General features: G+C 32.7%; 7 non-coding genes across 7 annotated transcripts; all 7 read left to right on the top strand.

Annotated features, from left to right (window-relative positions):
* The first annotated feature begins 1,179 nt into the window (after nucleotides 1-1,179).
* TRNAI-AAU (transfer RNA isoleucine (anticodon AAU)) lies at nucleotides 1,180-1,253 on the top strand. The gene has a single exon. It is a non-coding gene; the product is annotated as a tRNA-Ile (tRNA).
* Nucleotides 1,254-2,835: 1,582 nt separating this feature from the next.
* TRNAI-AAU (transfer RNA isoleucine (anticodon AAU)) lies at nucleotides 2,836-2,909 on the top strand. Its single transcript has one exon. It is a non-coding gene; the product is annotated as a tRNA-Ile (tRNA).
* A 1,582-nt stretch (nucleotides 2,910-4,491) lies between these two features.
* On the top strand, nucleotides 4,492-4,565 carry TRNAI-AAU (transfer RNA isoleucine (anticodon AAU)). The gene has a single exon. It is a non-coding gene; the product is annotated as a tRNA-Ile (tRNA).
* A 1,584-nt stretch (nucleotides 4,566-6,149) lies between these two features.
* On the top strand, nucleotides 6,150-6,223 carry TRNAI-AAU (transfer RNA isoleucine (anticodon AAU)). The gene has a single exon. It is a non-coding gene; the product is annotated as a tRNA-Ile (tRNA).
* A 1,582-nt stretch (nucleotides 6,224-7,805) lies between these two features.
* TRNAI-AAU (transfer RNA isoleucine (anticodon AAU)) lies at nucleotides 7,806-7,879 on the top strand. The gene has a single exon. It is a non-coding gene; the product is annotated as a tRNA-Ile (tRNA).
* A 1,582-nt stretch (nucleotides 7,880-9,461) lies between these two features.
* TRNAI-AAU (transfer RNA isoleucine (anticodon AAU)) lies at nucleotides 9,462-9,535 on the top strand. Its single transcript has one exon. It is a non-coding gene; the product is annotated as a tRNA-Ile (tRNA).
* A 1,585-nt stretch (nucleotides 9,536-11,120) lies between these two features.
* On the top strand, nucleotides 11,121-11,194 carry TRNAI-AAU (transfer RNA isoleucine (anticodon AAU)). Its single transcript has one exon. It is a non-coding gene; the product is annotated as a tRNA-Ile (tRNA).
* The last annotated feature ends 1,077 nt before the right edge of the window (nucleotides 11,195-12,271 follow it).

Genomic DNA, 12,271 nt, shown 5'->3' with positions numbered 1-12,271 from the left:
TACTTCTGATTTGATAAGTTTAAAAATGAGTTTAAACAAAGGACACCACTGAAGATGATGGAATTTCTATGAATTTTAAATGAAGATTTGCAATACTCATACATTGAATGAAAATGGAGCTTTGAACAAAAGGAAAATAAACAATATTAGCTCCCACAAGATATGAACTCAGATTACTAGATTCAAAGTCCAGGGTGCTAACAATTACACCATGGAACCCTCACCTGAGCAATGGCATCTACTGAAGTGCGCTCATCTTTTAAATGCAAAGAAAAGAAATTCAATACTTTATATATATTATTTCAAGTTTCTAATAAGCTCAGGGATGCAATAGGTATTATGTAGAATATTTGTCCAAAACCAATGATAATATATAAAAAGTAACCTATTTTTTAAAGGAGAAGATAGATACTAGAAACCTAAATGCCTAGGACCAATTTCAGTTGGAGCATCACCCCTTATGTTATCCTAGCATTGAATTGACAGTTTTTCTGTATTTCCATATTTGCATATCAGCCACTTACAATTGTTTCAAGCTTTATAACAGAGGACTGCCTTTTTTATAGACCAAGGATGAAAGTCTCTTGTGAGTTAAGTCTGATAATGACATCACAATTTGTAAATTAAGCTATAGTATGATTACAGAGTGTAGACTGAATAAAAAGTGCTTTCCTATGGATTGAAGTTTGTATTTTCTTAAGCTTTGCATTCCAAAATGGGCTAGCATTCTTTATTTCCAATGGGCACATTAAGCTACTTCCCCAATATATATTTTTTTGTGTTAAAAATTATTCATACACAACTTGGTAAAACATACTAAATTTAATACATAATGGATTACATCTTGGGATTATCTTTTTCAACAATCTGTAAATTTACAATTAAAAATTGTGTATTAGATTTTTTAGATTGATTTTGCTTAGATTTGCATATACTCCTAGTCTAAATTGTCTATTTTTATACTATTACTAGATGCCTTAATCTTTGTTATTATCCTATCTAATATTTATTTTTATTTTGTAATGTGGAAAGAAACTGGAGCATTTTTATGATACCCATGCTTCAAGTGACTCTATGGCTTAAGCTTTTTTTTGAAAAATGAAATGCTATAAAAACAAAATATGATCTGTGCTTTGAGGTACATTTGCCAGTTTTGTGTTTGCTGGCAGTAATATCTGTGGCCTGTTTGCTCAGTTGGTTAGAGCGTGGCGCTAATAACGCGAAGGTCACGGGTTCGATCCCCGTATGGGCCATTTGCTTTTCTTGATGGACAAGAATGGAATAAGCTCATTGGTGGAGTGCATGAATACTTGAAAACATCATAGACACATATATCACAAAATCTCTTCAAATACATATCAGAAGCCAGTGGGAGTGTCATCCTTTGGCTGATGAAGATTTTTCTCTACCTGGCTCAGTGACTTTTGTCTCAAATCAAGCAATATGGCATAACTAAGATATGCAAGGGCAAATTAATCAGTTATTATATTGCTGCTCAAACATAGAGGGCACTAGGTGTTACTAGAAGAAGAAGAAGATATGTGCTCCCCTCTCATTAGTGCACACTGAAGTAAAAAAAAAATGGAGAATTTCTAAAGACCAGAGCACAAGTAATGGATCTCTGCATTCTTATTGCATGTTTTCTTATTTCCAAATATTTGACATACTTCTGATTTGATAAGTTTAAAAATGAGTTTAAACAAAGGACACTACTGAAGATGATGGAATTTATATGAATTTTAAATGGAGATTTGCAATACTCATACATTGAATGAAAATGGAGCTTTGAACAAAAGGAAAATAAACAATGTTAGCTCCCACGAGATATGAACTCAGATGACTAGATTCAAAGTACAGGGTGCTAACAATTACACCATGGAACCCTCACCTGAGCAATGGCATCTACTGAAGTGCACTCATCTTTTAAATGCAAAGAAAAAAAATTCAATACTTTATATATATTATTTCAAGTTTCTAATAAGCTCAGGGATGCAATAGGTATTATGTTGAATATTTGTCCAAAACCAATGATAATATATAAAAAGTAACCTATTTTTTAAAGGAGAAGATAGATACTAGAAACCTAAATGCCTAGGACCAATTTCAGTTGGAGCATCACCCCTTATGTTATCCTAGCATTGAATTGACAGTTTTTCTATATTTGCATATCAGCCACTTACAATTGTTTCAAGCTTTATAACAGAGGACTGCCTTTTTTATAGACCAAGGATGAAAGTCTCTTGTGAGTTAAGTCTGATAATGACATCACAATTTGTAAATTAAGCTATAGTATGATTACAGAGTGTAGACTGAATAAAAAGTGCTTTCCTATGGATTGAAGTTTGTATTTTCTTAAGCTTTGCATTCCAAAATGGGCTAGCATTCTTTATTTCCAATGGGCACATTAAGCTACTTCCCCAATATATATTTTTTTGTGTTAAATGTTATTCATACACAACTTGGTAAAACATACTAAATTTAATACATAATGGATTACATCTTGGGATTATCTTTTTCAACAATCTGTAAATTTACAATTAAAAATTGTGTATTAGATTTTTTAGATTGATTTTGCTTAGATTTGCATATACTCCTAGTCTAAATTGTCTATTTTTATACTATTACTAGATGCCTTAATCTTTGTTATTATCCTATCTAATATTTATTTTTATTTTGTAATGTGGAAAGAAACTGGAGCATTTTTATGATACCCATGCTTCAAGTGACTCTATGGCTTAAGCTTTTTTTTGAAAAATGAAATGCTATAAAAACAAAATATGATCTGTGCTTTGAGGTACATTTGCCAGTTTTGTGTTTGCTGGCAGTAATATCTGTGGCCTGTTTGCTCAGTTGGTTAGAGCGTGGCGCTAATAACGCCAAGGTCACGGGTTCGATCCCCGTATGGGCCATTTGCTTTTCTTGATGGACAAGAATGGAATAAGCTCATTGGTGGAGTGCATGAATACTTGAAAACATCATAGACACATATATCACAAAATCTCTTCAAATACATATCAGAAGCCAGTGGGAGTGTCATCCTTTCGCTGATGAAGATTTTTCTCTACCTGGCTCAGTGACTTTTGTCTCAAATCAAGCAATATGGCATAACTAAGATATGCAAGGGCAAATTAATCAGTTATTATATTGCTGCTCAAACATAGAGGGCACTAGGTGTTACTAGAAGAAGAAGAAGATATGTGCTCCCCTCTCATTAGTGCACACTGAAGTAAAAAAAAAATGGAGAATTTCTAAAGACCAGAGCACAAGTAATGGATCTCTGCATTCTTATTGCATGTTTTCTTATTTCCAAATATTTGACATACTTCTGATTTGATAAGTTTAAAAATGAGTTTAAACAAAGGACACTACTGAAGATGATGGAATTTATATGAATTTTAAATGGAGATTTGCAATACTCATACATTGAATGAAAATGGAGCTTTGAACAAAAGGAAAATAAACAATGTTAGCTCCCACGAGATATGAACTCAGATGACTAGATTCAAAGTACAGGGTGCTAACAATTACACCATGGAACCCTCACCTGAGCAATGGCATCTACTGAAGTGCACTCATCTTTTAAATGCAAAGAAAAAAAATTCAATACTTTATATATATTATTTCAAGTTTCTAATAAGCTCAGGGATGCAATAGGTATTATGTTGAATATTTGTCCAAAACCAATGATAATATATAAAAAGTAACCTATTTTTTAAAGGAGAAGATAGATACTAGAAACCTAAATGCCTAGGACCAATTTCAGTTGGAGCATCACCCCTTATGTTATCCTAGCATTGAATTGACAGTTTTTCTATATTTGCATATCAGCCACTTACAATTGTTTCAAGCTTTATAACAGAGGACTGCCTTTTTTATAGACCAAGGATGAAAGTCTCTTGTGAGTTAAGTCTGATAATGACATCACAATTTGTAAATTAAGCTATAGTATGATTACAGAGTGTAGACTGAATAAAAAGTGCTTTCCTATGGATTGAAGTTTGTATTTTCTTAAGCTTTGCATTCCAAAATGGGCTAGCATTCTTTATTTCCAATGGGCACATTAAGCTACTTCCCCAATATATATTTTTTTGTGTTAAAAGTTATTCATACACAACTTTGTAAAACATACTAAATTTAATACATAATGGATTACATCCTGGGATTATCTTTTTCAACAATCTGTAAATTTACAATTAAAAATTGTGTATTAGATTTTTTAGATTGATTTTGCTTAGATTTGCATATACTCCTAGTCTAAATTGTCTATTTTTATACTATTACTAGATGCCTTAATCTTTGTTATTATCCTATCTAATATTTATTTTTATTTTGTAATGTGGAAAGAAACTGGAGCATTTTTATGATACCCATGCTTCAAGTGACTCTATGGCTTAAGCTTTTTTTTGAAAAATGAAATGCTATAAAAACAAAATATGATCTGTGCTTTGAGGTACATTTGCCAGTTTTGTGTTTGCTGGCAGTAGTATCTGTGGCCTGTTAGCTCAGTTGGTTAGAGTGTGGTGCTAATAACGCCAAGGTCACGGGTTCGATCCCCGTATGGGCCATTTGCTTTTCTTGATGGACAAGAATGGAATAAGCTCATCGGTGGAGTGCATGAATTCTTGAAAACATTATAGACACATATATCACAAAATCTCTTCAAATACATATCAGAAGCCAGTGGGAGTGTCATCCTTTGGCTGATGAAGATTTTTCTCTACATGGCTCAGTGACTTTTGTCTCAAATCAAGCAATATGGCATAACTAAGATATGCAAGGGCAAATTAATAAGTTATTATATTGCTGCTCAAACATAGAGGGCATTAGGTGTTACTAGAAGAAGAAGATATGTGCTCCTCTCTCATTAGTGCACACTGAAGTAAAAAAAATGGAGAATTTCTAAAGACCAGAGCACAAGTAATGGATCTCTGCATTCTTATTGCATCTTTTCTTATTTCCAAATATTTGACATACTTCTGATTTGATAAGTTTAAAAATGAGTTTAAACAAAGGACACCACTGAAGATGATGGAATTTCTATGAATTTTAAATGAAGATTTGCAATACTCATACATTGAATGAAAATGGAGCTTTGAACAAAAGGAAAATAAACAATGTTAGCTCCCACAAGATATGAACTCAGATTACTAGATTCAAAGTCCAGGGTGCTAACAATTACACCATGGAACCCTCACCTGAGCAATGGCATCTACTGAAGTGCGCTCATCTTTTAAATGCAAAGAAAAGAAATTCAATACTTTATATATATTATTTCAAGTTTCTAATAAGCTCAGGGATGCAATAGGTATTATGTAGAATATTTGTCCAAACCCAATGATAATATATAAAAAGTAACCTATTTTTTAAAGGAGAAGATAGATACTAGAAACCTAAATGCCTAGGACCAATTTCAGTTGGAGCATCACCCCTTATGTTATCCTAGCATTGAATTGACAGTTTTTCTGTATTTCCATATTTGCATATCAGCCACTTACAATTGTTTCAAGCTTTATAACAGAGGACTGCCTTTTTTATAGACCAAGGATGAAAGTCTCTTGTGAGTTAAGTCTGATAATGACATCACAATTTGTAAATTAAGCTATAGTATGATTACAGAGTGTAGACTGAATAAAAAGTGCTTTCCTATGGATTGAAGTTTGTATTTTCTTAAGCTTTGCATTCCAAAATGGGCTAGCATTCTTTATTTCCAATGGGCACATTAAGCTACTTCCCCAATATATATTTTTTTGTGTTAAAAGTTATTCATACACAACTTGGTAAAACATACTAAATTTAATACATAATGGATTACATCTTGGGATTATCTTTTTCAACAATCTGTAAATTTACAATTAAAAATTGTGTATTAGATTTTTTAGATTGATTTTGCTTAGATTTGCGTATACTCCTAGTCTAAATTGTCTATTTTTATACTATTACTAGATGCCTTAATCTTTGTTATTATCCTATCTAATATTTATTTTTATTTTGTAATGTGGAAAGAAACTGGAGCATTTTTATGATACCCATGCTTCAAGTGACTCTATGGCTTAAGCTTTTTTTGAAAAATGAAATGCTATAAAAACAAAATATGATCTGTGCTTTGAGGTACATTTGCCAGTTTTGTGTTTGCTGGCAGTAATATCTGTGGCCTGTTTGCTCAGTTGGTTAGAGCGTGGCGCTAATAACGCCAAGGTCACGGGTTCGATCCCCGTATGGGCCATTTGCTTTTCTTGATGGACAAGAATGGAATAAGCTCATTGGTGGAGTGCATGAATACTTGCAAACATCATAGACACATATATCACAAAATCTCTTCAAATACATATCAGAAGCCAGTGGGAGTGTCATCCTTTGGCTGATGAAGATTTTTCTCTACCTGGCTCAGTGACTTTTGTCTCAAATCAAGCAATATGGCATAACTAAGATATGCAAGGGCAAATTAATCAGTTATTATATTGCTGCTCAAACATAGAGGGCACTAGGTGTTACTAGAAGAAGAAGAAGATATGTGCTCCCCTCTCATTAGTGCACACTGAAGTAAAAAAAAAATGGAGAATTTCTAAAGACCAGAGCACAAGTAATGGATCTCTGCATTCTTATTGCATGTTTTCTTATTTCCAAATATTTGACATACTTCTGATTTGATAAGTTTAAAAATGAGTTTAAACAAAGGACACTACTGAAGATGATGGAATTTATATGAATTTTAAATGGAGATTTGCAATACTCATACATTGAATGAAAATGGAGCTTTGAACAAAAGGAAAATAAACAATGTTAGCTCCCACGAGATATGAACTCAGATGACTAGATTCAAAGTACAGGGTGCTAACAATTACACCATGGAACCCTCACCTGAGCAATGGCATCTACTGAAGTGCACTCATCTTTTAAATGCAAAGAAAAAAAATTCAATACTTTATATATATTATTTCAAGTTTCTAATAAGCTCAGGGATGCAATAGGTATTATGTTGAATATTTGTCCAAAACCAATGATAATATATAAAAAGTAACCTATTTTTTAAAGGAGAAGATAGATACTAGAAACCTAAATGCCTAGGACCAATTTCAGTTGGAGCATCACCCCTTATGTTATCCTAGCATTGAATTGACAGTTTTTCTATATTTGCATATCAGCCACTTACAATTGTTTCAAGCTTTATAACAGAGGACTGCCTTTTTTATAGACCAAGGATGAAAGTCTCTTGTGAGTTAAGTCTGATAATGACATCACAATTTGTAAATTAAGCTATAGTATGATTACAGAGTGTAGACTGAATAAAAAGTGCTTTCCTATGGATTGAAGTTTGTATTTTCTTAAGCTTTGCATTCCAAAATGGGCTAGCATTCTTTATTTCCAATGGGCACATTAAGCTACTTCCCCAATATATATTTTTTTGTGTTAAAAGTTATTCATACACAACTTGGTAAAACATACTAAATTTAATACATAATGGATTACATCCTGGGATTATCTTTTTCAACAATCTGTAAATTTACAATTAAAAATTGTGTATTAGATTTTTTAGATTGATTTTGCTTAGATTTGCATATACTCCTAGTCTAAATTGTCTATTTTTATACTATTACTAGATGCCTTAATCTTTGTTATTATCCTATCTAATATTTATTTTTATTTTGTAATGTGGAAAGAAACTGGAGCATTTTTATGATACCCATGCTTCAAGTGACTCTATGGCTTAAGCTTTTTTTTGAAAAATGAAATGCTATAAAAACAAAATATGATCTGTGCTTTGAGGTACATTTGCCAGTTTTGTGTTTGCTGGCAGTAATATCTGTGGCCTGTTTGCTCAGTTGGTTAGAGCGTGGCGCTAATAACGCCAAGGTCACGGGTTCGATCCCCGTATGGGCCATTTGCTTTTCTTGATGGACAAGAATGGAATAAGCTCATTGGTGGAGTGCATGAATACTTGAAAACATCATAGACACATATATCACAAAATCTCTTCAAATACATATCAGAAGCCAGTGGGAGTGTCATCCTTTGGCTGATGAAGATTTTTCTCTACCTGGCTCAGTGACTTTTGTCTCAAATCAAGCAATATGGCATAACTAAGATATGCAAGGGCAAATTAATCAGTTATTATATTGCTGCTCAAACATAGAGGGCACTAGGTGTTACTAGAAGAAGAAGAAGATATGTGCTCCCCTCTCATTAGTGCACACTGAAGTAAAAAAAAAATGGAGAATTTCTAAAGACCAGAGCACAAGTAATGGATCTCTGCATTCTTATTGCATGTTTTCTTATTTCCAAATATTTGACATACTTCTGATTTGATAAGTTTAAAAATGAGTTTAAACAAAGGACACTACTGAAGATGATGGAATTTATATGAATTTTAAATGGAGATTTGCAATACTCATACATTGAATGAAAATGGAGCTTTGAACAAAAGGAAAATAAACAATGTTAGCTCCCACGAGATATGAACTCAGATGACTAGATTCAAAGTACAGGGTGCTAACAATTACACCATGGAACCCTCACCTGAGCAATGGCATCTACTGAAGTGCACTCATCTTTTAAATGCAAAGAAAAAAAATTCAATACTTTATATATATTATTTCAAGTTTCTAATAAGCTCAGGGATGCAATAGGTATTATGTTGAATATTTGTCCAAAACCAATGATAATATATAAAAAGTAACCTATTTTTTAAAGGAGAAGATAGATACTAGAAACCTAAATGCCTAGGACCAATTTCAGTTGGAGCATCACCCCTTATGTTATCCTAGCATTGAATTGACAGTTTTTCTATATTTGCATATCAGCCACTTACAATTGTTTCAAGCTTTATAACAGAGGACTGCCTTTTTTATAGACCAATGATGAAAGTCTCTTGTGAGTTAAGTCTGATAATGACATCACAATTTGTAAATTAAGCTATAGTATGATTACAGAGTGTAGACTGAATAAAAAGTGCTTTCCTATGGATTGAAGTTTGTATTTTCTTAAGCTTTGCATTCCAAAATGGGCTAGCATTCTTTATTTCCAATGGGCACATTAAGCTACTTCCCCAATATATATTTTTTTGTGTTAAAAGTTATTCATACACAACTTGGTAAAACATACTAAATTTAATACATAATGGATTACACCCTGGGATTATCTTTTTCAACAATCTGTAAATTTACAATTAAAAATTGTGTATTAGATTTTTTAGATTGATTTTGCTTAGATTTGCATATACTCCTAGTCTAAATTGTCTATTTTTATACTATTACTAGATGCCTTAATCTTTGTTATTATCCTATCTAATATTTATTTTTATTTTGTAATGTGGAAAGAAACTGGAGCATTTTTATGATACCCATGCTTCAAGTGACTCTATGGCTTAAGCTTTTTTTTGAAAAATGAAATGCTATAAAAACAAAATATGATCTGTGCTTTGAGGTACATTTGCCAGTTTTGTGTTTGCTGGCAGTAGTATTTGTGGCCTGTTAGCTCAGTTGGTTAGAGTGTGGTGCTAATAACGCCAAGGTCACGGGTTCGATCCCCGTATGGGCCATTTGCTTTTCTTGATGGACAAGAATGGAATAAGCTCATCGGTGGAGTGCATGAATTCTTGAAAACATTATAGACACATATATCACAAAATCTCTTCAAATACATATCAGAAGCCAGTGGGAGTGTCATCCTTTGGCTGATGAAGATTTTTCTCTACATGGCTCAGTGACTTTTGTCTCAAATCAAGCAATATGGCATAACTAAGATATGCAAGGGCAAATTAATAAGTTATTATATTGCTGCTCAAACATAGAGGGCATTAGGTGTTACTAGAAGAAGAAGATATGTGCTCCTCTCTCATTAGTGCACACTGAAGTAAAAAAAATGGAGAATTTCTAAAGACCAGAGCACAAGTAATGGATCTCTGCATTCTTATTGCATCTTTTCTTATTTCCAAATATTTGACATACTTCTGATTTGATAAGTTTAAAAATGAGTTTAAACAAAGGACACCACTGAAGATGATGGAATTTCTATGAATTTTAAATGAAGATTTGCAATACTCATACATTGAATGAAAATGGAGCTTTGAACAAAAGGAAAATAAACAATGTTAGCTCCCACAAGATATGAACTCAGATTACTAGATTCAAAGTCCAGGGTGCTAACAATTACACCATGGAACCCTCACCTGAGCAATGGCATCTACTGGAGTGCGCTCATCTTTTAAATGCAAAGAAAAGAAATTCAATACTTTATATATATTATTTCAAGTTTCTAATAAGCTCAGGGATGCAATAGGTATTATGTAGAATATTTGTCCAAAACCAATGATAATATATAAAAAGTAACCTATTTTTTAAAGGAGAAGATAGATACTAGAAACCTAAATGCCTAGGACCAATTTCAGTTGGAGCATCACCCCTTATGTTATCCTAGCATTGAATTGACAGTTTTTCTGTATTTCCATATTTGCATATCAGCCACTTACAATTGTTTCAAGCTTTATAACAGAGGACTGCCTTTTTTATAGACCAAGGATGAAAGTCTCTTGTGAGTTAAGTCTGATAATGACATCACAATTTGTAAATTAAGCTATAGTATGATTACAGAGTGTAGACTGAATAAAAAGTGCTTTCCTATGGATTGAAGTTTGTATTTTCTTAAGCTTTGCATTCCAAAATGGGCTAGCATTCTTTATTTCCAATGGGCACATTAAGCTACTTCCCCAATATATATTTTTTTGTGTTAAAAGTTATTCATACACAACTTGGTAAAACATACTAAATTTAATACATAATGGATTACATCTTGGGATTATCTTTTTCAACAATCTGTAAATTTACAATTAAAAATTGTGTATTAGATTTTTTAGATTGATTTTGCTTAGATTTGCATATACTCCTAGTCTAAATTGTCTATTTTTATACTATTACTAGATGCCTTAATCTTTGTTATTATCCTATCTAATATTTATTTTTATTTTGTAATGTGGAAAGAAACTGGAGCATTTTTATGATACCCATGCTTCAAGTGACTCTATGGCTTAAGCTTTTTTTTGAAAAATGAAATGCTATAAAAACAAAATATGATCTGTGCTTTGAGGTACATTTGCCAGTTTTGTGTTTGCTGGCAGTAATATCTGTGGCCTGTTTGCTCAGTTGGTTAGAGCGTGGCGCTAATAACGCCAAGGTCACGGGTTCGATCCCCGTATGGGCCATTTGCTTTTCTTGATGGACAAGAATGGAATAAGCTCATTGGTGGAGTGCATGAATACTTGAAAACATCATAGACACATATATCACAAAATCTCTTCAAATACATATCAGAAGCCAGTGGGAGTGTCATCCTTTGGCTGATGAAGATTTTTCTCTACCTGGCTCAGTGACTTTTGTCTCAAATCAAGCAATATGGCATAACTAAGATATGCAAGGGCAAATTAATCAGTTATTATATTGCTGCTCAAACATAGAGGGCACTAGGTGTTACTAGAAGAAGAAGAAGATATGTGCTCCCCTCTCATTAGTGCACACTGAAGTAAAAAAAAAATGGAGAATTTCTAAAGACCAGAGCACAAGTAATGGATCTCTGCATTCTTATTGCATGTTTTCTTATTTCCAAATATTTGACATACTTCTGATTTGATAAGTTTAAAAATGAGTTTAAACAAAGGACACTACTGAAGATGATGGAATTTATATGAATTTTAAATGGAGATTTGCAATACTCATACATTGAATGAAAATGGAGCTTTGAACAAAAGGAAAATAAACAATGTTAGCTCCCACGAGATATGAACTCAGATGACTAGATTCAAAGTACAGGGTGCTAACAATTACACCATGGAACCCTCACCTGAGCAATGGCATCTACTGAAGTGCACTCATCTTTTAAATGCAAAGAAAAAAAATTCAATACTTTATATATATTATTTCAAGTTTCTAATAAGCTCAGGGATGCAATAGGTATTATGTTGAATATTTGTCCAAAACCAATGATAATATATAAAAAGTAACCTATTTTTTAAAGGAGAAGATAGATACTAGAAACCTAAATGCCTAGGACCAATTTCAGTTGGAGCATCACCCCTTATGTTATCCTAGCATTGAATTGACAGTTTTTCTATATTTGCATATCAGCCACTTACAATTGTTTCAAGCTTTATAACAGAGGACTGCCTTTTTTATAGACCAAGGATGAAAGTCTCTTGTGAGTTAAGTCTGATAATGACATCACAATTTGTAAATTAAGCTATAGTATGATTACAGAGTGTAGACTGAATAAAAAGTGCTTTCCT

Source organism: Pseudophryne corroboree, chromosome 11, assembly GCF_028390025.1.
Source record: "Pseudophryne corroboree isolate aPseCor3 chromosome 11, aPseCor3.hap2, whole genome shotgun sequence".
NCBI classification, from domain to species: domain Eukaryota; kingdom Metazoa; phylum Chordata; class Amphibia; order Anura; family Myobatrachidae; genus Pseudophryne; species Pseudophryne corroboree.
The sequence above is the reverse complement of the archived record's forward strand: the minus strand, read 5'-3'. Positions and strand labels throughout refer to the sequence as shown.